The 14,003-nt window shown below is 46.1% G+C and overlaps 1 pseudogene; it reads left to right on the top strand.

Moving 5' to 3' along the window:
- The first annotated feature begins 12,294 nt into the window (after positions 1–12,294).
- LOC110336234 lies at positions 12,295–12,785 on the top strand (annotated as a pseudogene).
- Positions 12,786–14,003: the final 1,218 nt, after the last annotated feature.

Here is a 14,003-nt window from a genome sequence, read left to right as displayed (position 1 = left end):
CCAGGCTGGCCTCGAACTCAGAAATCCACCTGCCTCTGCCTCCCAAGTGCTGGGATTAAAGGTGTGCGCCACCACGCCCGGCATCCATAAATCTTTGAGAGTTCATGTCATATACTAGTTTACTTTCCCCCATTCTTTCTTCCTCCTCCTCTTCCTTTGTGATAGGTTCCTGATCTGTGGTCTCAGCTAGACTCAGACTTTTCTGTAGCCAAGGCTGGCCTTGAACCTCAAAATCTTCTGGTCTCCATATCTTGAGTGCTTGTTTTACAGGCGCGTGTCACCCACACTCTCACTTCTTGTCATAGTCGTAAAGGACATCGGTGGGATTTAACTAACTTCCATGCCTAGTTTGGCTCACTAATGACTGTACTGCTGCAGACGATATAATTTTGTTTTTTCTTTAAGACCAATTAATATTCCATTATGTACATATTCTGCCTTTATCCATTGTAGGCACCTCGGTTCTGGTTTTCTGTAGCACAGCAGGGTGACTGTTGCTTATCATAATCTATGATATGTTTCTTTGTAGTACATGGATCAAATATAAGGCTTGCATGTGGTGCAAGCCTTCCACTTAGCTACATGCTCAGCCCATGTGACATATTTCAAAATAGCTGTAAAAGTACCAGTACATAGGAATTATTCATGCATAAGGAGCACAGAAGTGCTTTTAGTTTTTACTTTTGGCCTTTTGAGACAGGATCTTATGTAGCCCAGGCTGGCCTCAAATGACCTGGAATGCCCGATCTTCCTGCTTCCATCTCCCATGTGCTGAGATTACAGGCATGTATCATACCCAGCTCGGGAACTGCTTATTATACTAATTTGACAATTACATACTGAATACAGAAAACAAAATTGTTGCGCTGCTCTGCACAAACACACACAAATACTATATCTAAAAATTTCTGAGTTTAGCCTGGCAGCATGACTGAACCTCCAGCACTTAGAAGACCCCGAGAGGGGGGACCTTGATATCAATGATATAACTTTGTTTTTCCTTTAAGACCAGTTAACATCCCACTATGTACAGAGCAACCCAGAGTGTGCACCAGGAGTTTGTCTCAAAGGCAGAAGAGATAGGATTTGGCTGGTTAGTCCTCACAGCAGAGGGAGGACAATTGAACTTTTCTTTGTTTTCTGTCTTTGTATGTGTGTAGGTGTGGGTATGCTTTGTGAAGCCCAGAGAGGGCGTTATGGATTGGCCTGGTTAGTTGTTGGTTAGTTGTTTGCTTGTTGAGGATTTTTTAAAAAATATTTATTTATTTATTTTATGTATACGGGTACACTGTAGATGTACTGATGGTTGTGAGCCATCATGTGGTTTCTGGGAATGAAGGTTGCTTGCTCCGGTCTGCCCTGCTCGCTCCGGCCTAAAAAGATTTATTTATTGTTATATCTAAGTACACCGTCGCTGTCTTCAGACGCACCAGAAGAGGGCGTCAGAGCTCATTACGGGTGGTTGTGAGCCACCAAGTGGTTGCTGGGATCTGAACTCAGGACCTCTGGAAGAGCAGTCAGTGCTCTTAACTGCTGAGTCATCGCTCCAGCCCCAATTTTTTTTGCGGGGGGGGGGGAGTGAGGGGGCAACTCTGACACAAGCTAGACTTATCCAGGAAGAGAAACTTCAGTTGAGAAAATACCTTTAGCCAGTGAAGTGAAGTGGTGAATCGCTGGAGTTCAGGGCCAGCTTGGTCTACAGAGTAAGTTTCAGGACAGCCAGAGCTGTGTAGAAAGACCATGAGAGAGAGAGAGAGAGAGAGAGAGAGAGAGAGAGAATATATACCTTCATCAGATGAGCCTAGAGGCAATGGGACATCTCTTTTATTAATGACCTATGTGGAAGGGTCCAGCCTAGTCAGGGGAGGCTGGCATCCCTGGTGGGTGGTCTCCTAGGTGATATGAGGAAGTGAACTGAGCAAGGGGATATGAGGAACAAGTTAGCAAGCCACTTTCGGTTTCGGCTTCCATTTCTGTTTTGTGTCCCTGAGGGTTGAGTTGAATTCCTGTCCTGACTTCCCATCATGACAGAATGTAAAGCTATAAGGTGAAATAAGAATATTTTCTCCCTAGGCTCCTTTTGGTCATGGTGTTTGCCTAGCAATAAAAGAAACTAGGACAGACAGACACCCTTCTCTATCATTCTCTGCCTATTGCTTTGAGGCAGAGTCTCTCTCTGAAATTGAGACAGTTTCTTAGCTACCAGAAGGCTAACATTCCTACTGGGAAGCCCGAATCAGGTTAGGGATGGGGTTACTCAGGGGTGCTGCTGCTCAGCGAGTGCCCTTAGCCACTGAGCCATCTTTAAGCCCCGAAGATGATTGTTCTAACAGGTCAGAAACTAAGGGGTGAGGGACACCAAACTTTTCTCTTCTTTTTAGGACCTCTGCTCGCTCCTGTCGGCCCCGCTAGCTCTGGTCAACTCTGCTCGTTCAGTCCCTGCTTGCTCTGGCCCAAAGATTTATTTCCTACATAAGTACACTGTAAGTGTCTTCAGACACACCAGAAGAGGGCGTCAGATCTACAGAGTGAGTTCTAGCATAGCCAAGGCTACCCAGAGAAATCCTGTTGTGAAAACCTAAAAAACAAAATGTCTGTGAGAGTGTATGTGCGTGTGTGTGTGTGTGTGTGTGTGTGTGCGCGCGCGCGCGCACATGTGAGTGTGAATGTAGGTACTGTGGAGGCCAAGAAGTGTTGGTTCCTCCTGGAGCTTGGATTACAGGTGGTTGTGAGCAGCTCACTGTGGGTTCTGGGAATCAAACGCAGATTCTCTGTAAGAGCAGCAAATGCTTTTAACCTGCCGAGACATCTTTCTAGCCTGCTGTTGAACTTCCGATCTTTCTGCCTCTGCCTCCCGATTGGTGAGATGACAGGGGCATGTCACTATACCCCAGAAAGTGGAGGGTTTTCTTAGCTGCTCTTCTCTATGATTTTCTAGAGAAACAAAGGTTTCAAGGCTCCCCTCAAATGTTTCACTCCCCCTGTGGGTTTGCATATGCTCATTCCTTGGATTTCTCTCTCAGCAGAATACTTTTTTTTTTTTTTTCCGAGACAGGGTTTCTCTGTATAGCCCTGGCTGTCCTGGAACTCACTTTGTAGACCAGGCTGGCCTTGAACTCAGAAATCCACCTGCCTCTGCCTCCCGAGTGCTGGGATTAAAGGCGTGCGCCACCACGCCCGGCTTAGCAGAATACTTTTTAAGAGAGATTAATATGTTTTTATTTTACGTGTGTATGAGGTTTTATTTTTTTTACCAGCTTAACATAAGAAAAGTTATCTGGGAACAAGAATCTCAATTGAGGAAAGGCCTTCCTAAGACTGCCTGTGGGTAAGTCTGTCAGGCATATTCTTAATTAATGATTGATGTGGGATGGCCCAGCCCATTGTGAGTGGTACCACTCCTGGGCTGGTGGTCCTGGGTTCTATCAGAAAGCAAGCTGAGCAAGCCAAGGGAAGCAAGGCAGTAAGCAGCACCCTTCCATGGCCTCTGCATCAGCTCCTTCCTCTAGGTTCCTACCCTGGACTTCCTTCAGCGATGAACTGTAGTGTGGAAGTGTAAGTTAAATAAACCATTTTTGCTTTTTTTGGCCATGATGTTTTGTCATAGAAATAGAAACCCTAATTGAAACAAAGATCTTGTCTCCAAATTCTCAAGAGCAGTGGCTGGAGAGATTGGCAGTGTTGCCCTGGCCAAGGAACTAGGTTTAGTTTCCAGGACCCATGTGACCACTTACAGCTCTCTTTAACTCCAATCCAGAGACTCCTACATCCTCGCATGGTGTATGAAGACACGTGTCATGCACACAGTGAACATTCATTCATTAATACATACATACATACAAGGATGTAGGTACATATAAAAATATTTGCACACATAAAATAGCAATAAATAAATCTAACAACAACATAGCCTTAAAAGGAGACAAACAAGCTCCCATGAAGGGTACCAAATGGTGTAGCTCAGTGGCAGAGTACATGCCTAGCATCCTTGAAAAAGTGAAATAAGTAAACACATACAAAAAAGAAATACAGGGCTGGTGAGATGGCTCAGTGGTTAAGAGCACTGACTGCTCTTCCAAAGGTCCTGAGTTCAAATCCCAGCAACCACATGGTGGCTCACAACCATCCATAACGAGATCTGACACCCTCTTCCAGAGTGTCTGAAGACAGCTACAGTGTACTCACATATAATAAATAAATAAATCTTTAAAAAAAAAAAAAGAAATACATAAAAGGATGGGAAAAGGGCTGGAGAGATGGCTCAGTGGTTAAGAGCACTGACTGCTCTTCCAGAGGTCCTGAGTACAATTCCCAGCAACCACATAGTGATTCACAACCACCTGTAATGGGATCTGATGCCCTCTTCTGGTGTGTCTGAAGACAGCTCCAGTGTACTCATCTACATAAAATAAATAAATAAATCTTTAATATATGTATATATACATATACATATATATATGATGGAAAAGGTGAAAAATTAGTAGAATAAATTTGTAGTTTGGAACCTGAGGGTTTAGCCCATTGGTCGAGCATGTGGTTAGCATGCTCTCTAGGGGTATGGGATGCAAGAGTACACAGATCACAAGCACACAGGGGTCTCTGAAGCCCACTGCAATATCATTTCCCCAGTACCCCAGCCTTGCCTGGTCTTCCTGCTAGATGAGGCCTGCTTCTAGGCTGTTCCCATTCTCTCTGTTGGGTTTTTAAGACCCCCACCCCCACCCCCTGTGTTTTGTTGTCTTTCAGAGGCAGGATCCTGGCAACACCACAGGGGAATAATGGCGGGTCATTGGCTTGATATGTAATGTGGTCTTGGACCATTGCTTCCAATTAGCTCTGAGCCACCATAAGGCACATGGCTGGTGCTGCTCAGTCCTGTTCCCTGAGACTCTAGAAGGCAGTTGTCTGAGCCCTCTGCACTGCCCTCTACCTGCCTTGCTGGAGCACATGAACTGAGAGTTTGTGAATATGGCTTGTGCCTTAATTAGAAGAACTGAACCCAGGCTAACCAGCTAGTGACCCACCAGTGAGCATGTCTCATTGGCAGTCATATGCCTCCACGTATGAGACACCCACGAGTCCACACTTTCCCAGAGAAAAGCTTACACTCTCCCTTTATTCAAGATGGACTCCCCTAAGGTGGTATGGCAAAGGATGGGAACCTCCCAGCAGAAGGCTGAAGCTGAGGATGGAGTCTGAACTCGCATTTCTAACTGTTCTTTCTCTTCTTTGAATGAGGATAGAATGGAATGTCAAAAGCCATAATTGAGTCGGGGCTGTGGGTCAGTTGATGGGGTACTTGCTTACCATGTGCTAAGCCTTGCTTGGGTTTCGTCTCTAGAAACACAGAAGCTATAATTTCAACATTCCAGAGGTAGAGGCAGGGGGATCAGGAGTTCAAGCCCATCCTTGGATAGATGGCCATTCTGACCTCCAAGAAATGCCATCTTAATACAGTTGGAAAAAAATACCCATAATCAAAACACATGTAATTTAAGAAGTTTAACTGGCTTTTGTCTCTCCTCCTCCTCCTCCTCCTCCTCCTCCTTCTTTTTTTTTTTTTTTTTTTTATCCCTGTCCTCTCTTATGTGTGTTTGTGGTTCTAGACTCAGGCAATGCTTTGTTCTGTAAAATGAGGGTGCCAGCTTAGGCAGGCAGAGGATGCTGATTTTACAGACCAAAAAGGGCAGAGGGAAGCAGAAGCAGAAAAGGAAGGTGATTGGCAGCCTCAAAGTTGTTTCTCCCGACCCAAAAACAAACATATAGACGACCGGGTTAGAATAAAACAGAAACAAAACCGTGTATCACCACCCATTTGAGTTTAACCAGAGGAGTCAAGCACAAACATGGGGAGAAAGGTCTAGCTTTAAGAAACGGTCCTGGGAAAACTGGGTACCGCGTGCAGAGAAATGAAATTAGATTCTTGTCTCTTCTCCTATAAAAAGAAAATCAACTCAAAATTGAACAGAGTTTTTGCTATAAAACCCAAATATCAGATGCAAAACTTTGACGCTCTTAGAAGGAAACACTTTAAGATATAAGCAAGATGGGCCATGAAGATGGCCCAGGGGTTAGGTTAGCATCCTGGCTCTTGCAGAATTATGTTGGTTCTTAGCTCTTGTATTGGGCCTCTTACAACCACTTATAATACCTACTCCAAGGGATGTGGCATCTTCTTCCAGTCTCTTTGGGCCTTCTCCCTCTCCCACCCCTCTCTGCCCCCCCAACCCCCACTCACACACATGACTAATAGTAACTCTTTTAAAAAAGTTATAAGCATGAGTACAGGCTTTCTGAGTAGGAATCTAACAAGTCAGGAGATTATAAAAAATGGCAGATAGAAGGGAATCACACTTTAAAGCTCTGCACAGCAAAGGGAACAATGATCAGAACTTAAAAAAAAAAAAAAACCTCACACATAACAACAAAGAAAAAGGAGGCCATGACTGTGAAAGAGAGCAAGGGATGGGCTATGTGGGAGGGTTTGGAGAGAGGAAAGAGAAAACGTTACACACACACACACACACACACACACACACACACACACACACGGGGGGGGGAGGGGAGGGAGAAAATGTGGTATACATATACATATTCAACCATAAAGAACAAATGTAAGTCATTTGCAGAAAATCGAAGGAATTGGAGGATGTCATGTAAAGCAAAAATAAGTCAGGCTCAGAAAGACAAATATAGCATGTTTTCTTTCATGTGTGGAATCGATTTTTTAAAAGTAAAAGGACTTGAAGGGGCTGGTAAGACGGCTCAATGGGTAAACGTGCTTGCTGGCCATCCTTGGAATCCACGGTGGAAGCAGAGACTGGGAAAGTTGTCTTCTGACCTCTGTATGTTTGCCATGGCACAAGCATGCTTGCATTCACACATACCACACGCTGGCACACATACACATACATACAATAATAATAAAGAAAATGATGCGGAAGTAGTAGGGGCACCACTTCTTGGGGACGTGAGGCTCAGCAGGATCAGAGATGGGTAAAGAGCGTGGACACGTCTGAAAGCCTGCCTGCCCAGGACCTGGCTCTTCTCCGTACCGATACCGCCTGCCTTCTCAGAAGGTTATAGAAAAGAGCTTCATTTAGCTTGCGGATACAGAGCCTCAACAGACTCCATTTTGTTTTGTTCTACTGGACCTAGGGTTGGAATTCAGTTCAAACCAATGGCTTCCAAAGACAACAATTGTGTGTGTGTGTGTGTGTGTGTGTGTGTGTGTGTGTGTGTGTGTGTGAGTGTGTGAAACCCAGGTCCTTGCATGTGTGAGATAAACATAATTACCCTGAGCTACATTCCCAGCCCAGTCACCTGGAGGTTTTACTTAATGATTATATTTATTCTGAGGACATGTGATGATGGTAAGCACTGTGTTATAGGCTATATTATTATTTGGTCTCTGTGTGTGTGGGGGTGTTGGTCTCACTATTTACAACACCACTATGTATGTATGTATGTATGTATGCTGGAGTCAAATCACATTCGCCCTTAGCCCAGGTTGGTCTCAAACTGGAGTTCCTTCTGTTCCAGCCCCACTCCCACCCACTGCTGAGGCCGCTGAGGTGATTACGGTGATCTGCAGGCATGCCTGGCACACACTTAGTTTTAGTTTCTGGTTCCTAACAGGGATTCTAAAATGCTTGGAATGTCGGGAGTGGGTGTTTGTTTGTTTTGAGACAAGGTCTTGCTATGTAGACCACGCTGCCTCATTTACAGCTGCCCTCCTGCTTCTGGGTTTACAGGTCTGCAGCACCATAGTAGTGGTGGCTTAGGTAATGTGTTTCCTCTCAGAACTGGGGATTGAACCCAGGACCTTGTGCATGCTAGGCAAGCACTCTGCTACCGAGCTGCATCCCCTCCCTCCTTTCTACTCTATTTTGAAACTAGATCAAATTGATTTGCTCAGGCTGGTCTTGAACTAACTCTGTAGCTTAGGCAGCCTTAGAATGTGCCAGTCTCCTCTTCTCTCAACCTTTGGAATAGCTGGAATTCTAGGCCTACTCCGCCAGACCCTGGAAATGGTTTTATTTATTTGTTTGATCCACTGATTGATTGATTTTGTTGTTGTTGTTGTTGTTGTTTTGGCTTTAGTGTTGGTTTGATCTTTCCGGATTCATTATACATGTTGTTAGTTGTGCCTTTTGAGTTGTGGTTCTTTTGTTGTTGCTGCTTCTAGGGATGAAACCTAGGGCCTTGTACACGCTAAGTACACATATTACTACTAAACCATACCTGTTGTGTGGCAGTTTCCACAGAAATTAAAACCTTTCATCAAAAGCAGAAGCTCATTAAGACACAATACTTACAGGGAGGTGAAACAACAGGGTGTTCTAAGCAGAGGTGACATACTCCCTCCTACAAGGAAACACTTTAAACTCAGGAAGTAAATAGCTCATGAAAGTTTCAGGAAGTCCCTGAAACTGACCAGATTCACTAGGTCCTGTCCTCCCGGGGGTGTATATAAGGACTATTGAGCTTTTCAGACCAACTGAGCAACCTTCACAGGACATTCTCTAACCAGTGGTTCACAACCTTCCTAATGCTGTGATTGTTAATACAACTTTTCACACTGAGGTAACGCCCAACCGTAAAATTATTTGAATTGCTACTTCATAACTGTAATTTGCTACCTTTATGAATTATGATGTAAATATCTTATATGCAGGACATCTGATATACGACCCCCGTGGAAACGTGACAGGTTGAGAACTGCTGCTCTTGTCGAATTGCCTACTGACTATGATGTATCCTTCTGGTTTCCTGCTTTGTGAGCTGTCACCCATGATGAGGTTGACTTTGGTGATGCCACTCGCTTTGAGTCATTTCTGCTCCTGAAAGTAACCCCTCACCCAGACTCCTGTAAATAACCCTTGTTAAACTCATTGGCTTACCCAGATGGACTTTGGTGGTATCCACACTTTGGTCAGTTCTTTATCTGGGGTGAGTAGACTTTTGTTCATGTCTTCCCAGGAACGGTGTCACACAACACTAGTCCAGCCTAGAAGTTCTTTCATTTATTTCTAGATCTTCCAGACTATCTCCATTACTGTTGCTTTTGAGATGCATTTCTCTGTGTAGCCCTGGCTGTCCTGGAGCTCACTCTGTAGACCAGGCTGGCCTCGAACTCAGAGATCCACCTGCCTGTGCTGGGGTTCAAGGCATGCACCCCCGTCACCTGACTGCTTCAGGCTAGCCTAATGCCTGACAAATAATCATAGAAGCTTCTTTTACATGATCAACAAATCTTTGCTGGGGCTATAATCATGTGCAGTCACATAAACATTGATGGAGCATCTATGGTGTGCACAGATATTGTTGCAGGCACTGCAGACAGAGCAGTGAGTCAAAGCTTCAGGCAGCTAAGATTACAGAAGAGGATGAGAGACAACATGCAAATAGCTGAATAGATATGCACAATCTAGTAGTTGAAGAAAAGACAAGCAGACTGAAATCCACCAGGGTGGATGGTGACTGAGGGGAAGGCCTATCTGGAGACGTGCTGGTGAGCTGATTTCTAGAGGAATGAAGGGGCAAGCCATATGGATCCAAGGGGCAGAGCATTGCCTGCAGAAGGAACAGCTAGTGCAGGAAACACAGTGTGTTCAAGGAAGAGTGGGGGGGGGGCAGTGTGGATGGAGGGTGCAAGACAGAAAAAAGAAGAGCCAGGAGAGAAGGAAGAACTGGTCACAGTGACTTAGGGACATATACAGATAAGTGAAGGACTTTAGAATTTGTTCTCATTAGAAGACAGGACTAGAGAATTTTGAGAAAGAGGAATATATGGAGAGAGAGAGAGAGAGAGAGAGAGAGAGAGAGAGAGAGAGAGAGAGAGAGAGAGAACACAGGATTAGGCATTGAGTTACACTCTAGGGGCAGCCTACATTCTAGGCAGGTCCTCTACCACCAAGCTATGTCCCAGCCCTATTTATCTTGAGAAGTTTTCACTATGGGCTATCCTACTGTACACCACAGGGTGGCCTTATACTTAAGATCTTTCTGTTCAGTTTCTACTTCTAAAGTTATGCTCATGATGTTGGGGAGGGATGACACATGGCGTGCATGTGGAGGTCAGAGGGCAACCTTTGCGAGTAGGTTCTCCACTTACTCCAAGTTTGCTCTGGGGCTTGAGAAAGGCTACCCAATGAGCCATTTCCAGGCCCTGTGGCAACTCCTTGAGTGATGGGATTATATTCACGGACCACCACCACCACTGTGGGCTCTGGAGTAGATTTACATTGCCCCTCTCTGGGGCTCACAGGAGACAGTAAGGAAAGTAATGCCTTGGGCCAACCGAGGAATGAAGAGTCTTAGACACAGAAGGTGCTGAAAGCGGTCAAGAGAAAACCAAGCCAGGCATGGTGGCTCACTAAGGAGGCTGGCGAATTTCTGTGAGTTCAAGGCCAACCTGATCTACCCAAAGAGTAACAGGATTTCCAGGGCTACAGAGAGACCCTGTCTTAGAGAGGAGAGGGGTCAAAGAGGGAGGGAGGGAGAGGGAACCAAGATGTTTGTAATGAAACTGGAGCTCGGTGACACCATGATATAAATATTTGGTCTTGTTCCCACTTCCTGGCATAGAGTCTAAAATCCTTGGGAGTCTCTGAAATAAGAGTCTTTTTGTATGTTAATGAGTTGAATGAGCGGAGACAGCTCCCAGAGGGGATCGGATAGAGGAAAGGCCCGGACAAGGATCAATGGACTGGAACTTCATGTCCTGTCCACCAGTCTCCTGGGAAGTGGGTAAGAGGCTAACTTAATAGCCAGTGCCTTGATCAATCATGCCTATGTAACCACGCCACTGTAAAGCCCAAACTGGACGAGTCTGTCAAGCCTCCGGGTAGCTGAGCAGGTCGAGTGGAGCTCTTAGCCCTTCCCAGACCCCCTGACCCATGGAATCGGCTCATCAAGTCAGCTGACATCTCTTGACCAGCTCCGGCAATCTGATCAAACCCCAGTTGGGAACCCACACATAGTCAGTTGTCAGAAGCAGTTCTGGAACTTGGGTTGACATCCAAATCAGGTGGAAGCCAGGCATGGCTGCTCCTCCCTCTAATCCTAGCCTGTGGGAGGTGGAGGTAGGGAGGATCAGGGGTTCAGGGCTAGCCAGGGTTACAAGTAAACAAAGGGAAGAACAAAGCAAACCAGTAAAAACCAAACCAAACCAAACCCAAAACAAAAAAAACCCAAAACCCCAAAAAACCAAAAAACCAACTCCCTAAGGCCAGTTGGTGCGGTGTATTTTATAATCCTAGCATTAGAGAGACTGAGACACGAGGCTCGTTAGTTCCAGGCCAGCCTGGGTACTATAAGAAGATCGTCTCTCCTCCCCTTCTTCCACACTCTTCGAAAACAAACAAACAAACAAACAAACAAAAACCAACCAAACAAACAAAAATCGTGGGAGATAAGTTCTGGGGAGCAAATGAAGTTTGGCTCTCAACTCTGCTAAATGAGTGGAAAAAAAAAATATTCTCAGTGCCTTAATGGATTTGACCCACAGTAGGAGTGCAGTTACTCAGTGGGTGGTTATAGTTAGAAACTGTGGGGAATGCTTTAATGGGGAAGGGTAGAGGAGATTTAGAGGAAAGAATGGAGCAGGAGGCCTCCAGTTTCCCTGGTGCCACTTTTGTGAAGAGTTCCAGAGGAAGTGCAAGGTAAGATGACTTAAAAGACAAACAGAACTCAGGCAGTCTGGGGGCTTCTGAAACTCTGCCTACCCCCTCCCCCCCTGAAGGGCAGGAAGGGCAGGGTGCCCTACTCAGAGGAGCTGGGTTCAAGGGAGCAGAGGGGACAAGGAATAGGTAGGGTAAGTGTGGGTATGTAAGGGAGCGCTGAAGATATTACTTCCTCCTCCTCCTCCTCCTCCTCCTCCTCCTCCTCCTCCTCCTCATGAGGTCACAGAGGAAGGGCCTTTCCTGGAGGTCTGAGATGGTGTGCCCCTAGGGAACTAATTTCTCATCTGGTTTGGGAAGTCTGTGATCTGTTCTGGGTCCCCCAGGGCTTTTCTTCCCAAGAGGCCCAACTGAGCAGTGGTGGCCAAGAGGAGAAGGAAAGAGCTGGAGAGACTTGAGGCTTCAAGATTGTGGGAGACAGAGGAAGAGAATGTGAGCCCCCTTGGTGGGTGGGGTTAGGGTTCAGTGATGTTCACAGTGACTATCAACTCAATGACATTAAGAAACACCAGGGGTAGATGGGGGATGAGGGGGTGGTTCAGTGAGAACGCAGCTACGGGCCGCTGAGGCTCAGTTCTGTGTTCTCATCTCCCTTTCACTGCCGGGAAAGATGGCCTCTGGAGAGACTGTCTCTGGTGGTGGGATGAGGTCGTTAAGTGACATGAAGGTGTTCAAGCCCTCAGGGTCAGAGAAAGGGAGACACAAGGAGACAATGTCCTTCTGTCCAAGAGAGGACAAGAAAAACACGGTCCTGCAGGAAGGCAAGCGGACCCTGGTAGGTGATATGGAACGACCTGTAGATGGCCACCACCTTTGTCAAGATGCTGCCAGTCAAGGACTGCTGTAGTCTCCTCTGTGATGCAACAAGAGCAAGATAGGGGAACTGGTGTTCATCTTCTGGACCCCAGAGGGTGCCCCCTCAAGAGCAAAGTCAGCTATGCCAGCTCCACAGGGGCCATCGGGAAGATGCCAACAGGGATCAAGCATGAGTCACAGGCAAACTGCAACAAGGCGGTCAGGGACAGCTGCACTGTGGCAGAATCCTTCCCCCAGTGCCCAGGGATCTTCAAGGAAGAGGTAGCAGAAAGATTAGAACCATAGATGGGAGATACCATCAAAGAAAAGTGTTTTCTGACCACAAAAGCACAGTTGCACATCAGAACCTCTAATCAATTGTGACAGTGTGCAAAATGCCTACCTACAAAGGCTGAAGCCAGATCAAATACCAGCGTACAGCGGGTGGGGTCGGCAGGAAATCCTATACTAGCTGAAGAGCCATTGACATTTGATCACTGATGGGAGAGGGAGAGTCAGTTTTCCTTAATGACAGGTAGGTCAATCCCATCCAGGGAAGGCCTGCTTCTAAGATCAGTCGGCCGACACAAACTGGACTGGAGATACAAAGAAGACTCAAATTAGGTGGGAAAGTGTCAGGTCCCAAAGAGACCCGGGACAAGTCTCACCAAGTCCCTTGGCTCCTCAGAGCATGTCTTACTTCCCTACCTACCCTGATCCTCTCCAGCCCAGAGCCTGGCTTTCTCCTTCCCTCAGCTTTGGATTCCCAGATAACATTTTGGCTCCGTGTGCTCTTGGTCTCCTGGATCATTCCTGGTTCTCTTGGTTCCCAGTGCGCTCCCTTGGTTCTGATGGTCTCTTCTCCCCTCTCTCTAGCTCTTCCTCTCCTGCCCCGACCCCACGGCCAGGACTAGTCTGCTGGCCATGTTCAGTCTGGACCCTTCCAGATGGTTCTGGCTGTTCTCCCCTTCATATTTACAACAAAACCCTCTCTTCAACCATACCCAGGTGTGATCATGTCCTCATTTTCATTCAAAAGGGATGGGAGAGTGGAGAAGGGTAGTTATGAGAGGAGTTGGGGGGGGGGTATAGATGCTCAAATTTCTCAAAGAATCACTAAAAGATACTGTTTCATTAAAGGTACAACAAAAAGGATAATCTTAAAAAAAACACTCAAGATCATGATTTCTAGGCTAACTACTTTATGTGTAATGATTTTTTAAATTTATTTTTATTTTATGTGCACTGGTCTTTTGCCTGTGTGTATGTATGTCTGTGTGAGGAGGCTGATCCCCTGGAACTGGACTGACAGGCAGTTGTGAACTGCCATGTGGTTGCTGGGATTTGAACCCAAGCCTCCGGAAGAGCAATCAGTGCTCTTAAGCAGTGAGCCATCTCTCCGGCCTCCAAGTATAATGACTTTTTTAAAAAGGCGGTTTAGTTTAGTAGACTGTGCAACTAACTACTTCCTGGGAGAGGTTGAAATATCCCCTTCTCGAGGGAGAAAGACTTCGACCCAGAAAG

Source organism: Mus pahari, chromosome 19, assembly GCF_900095145.1.
Source record: "Mus pahari chromosome 19, PAHARI_EIJ_v1.1, whole genome shotgun sequence".
Classification (NCBI taxonomy): domain Eukaryota; kingdom Metazoa; phylum Chordata; class Mammalia; order Rodentia; family Muridae; genus Mus; species Mus pahari.
The sequence above is the reverse complement of the archived record's forward strand: the minus strand, read 5'-3'. Positions and strand labels throughout refer to the sequence as shown.